The following is a 662-nucleotide window of genomic DNA, read 5'->3' on the forward strand; positions in this document are numbered from 1 at the left end:
AACAAGAGCAAAGGAGCAACAAGAATCTCCTGGTCAATCCAAGACAGTGGTCAGAGCCAGGCAAGCACTCAGGAGCCAACAATTACCCAGAAGTCAAGAGTTTCCGGGACAGAAATGAGGAAATGCAATGAATCATTTAAAGATAAACAACCTTGGGACGCCTCGGTGGCTCAGTTGGTTGGGCGGCTGCCTTTGGCTCAGGTCATGATCCCGGCGACCTGGGATCGAGTCCCACATCGGGCTCCTTGCTCAGCAGGGAGACTGCTTCACCCTCTGCCTGCCACTCTGTCTGCCTGTGCTCTCTCTCTCTCTCTAATAAATAAATAAAATCTTAAAAAAAAAATAGACAACCTTAGTTCTACTGTTGGATATCTGTTAGTGTACATCATAGCTATGGGTGATTTCAGTGTGGATCAATTTTGATCTCTATGTGCTTAATTACTTACTACTTACTCTTGTTTTTATGTTTTGAAAGTGGCTCATGTGTGTCCTCTATATGATTAAATCATATGCTATTTGAAGCAGGGATTAAATACACATACGTGCACGCACAGGCAGACACACATCCTCACTCTTCAAAATGTATGTATTGTTCTGCATTCAGTGGATATTGTATAATTGGCATTGGTAGAAAGCATTAATGTAATTAAATCACAGAGGAA

This window comes from Lontra canadensis, unplaced genomic scaffold, assembly GCF_010015895.1.
Source record: "Lontra canadensis isolate GAN:19392208 unplaced genomic scaffold, GSC_riverotter_1.0 scaffold320, whole genome shotgun sequence".
In the NCBI taxonomy this organism is placed as follows: domain Eukaryota; kingdom Metazoa; phylum Chordata; class Mammalia; order Carnivora; family Mustelidae; genus Lontra; species Lontra canadensis.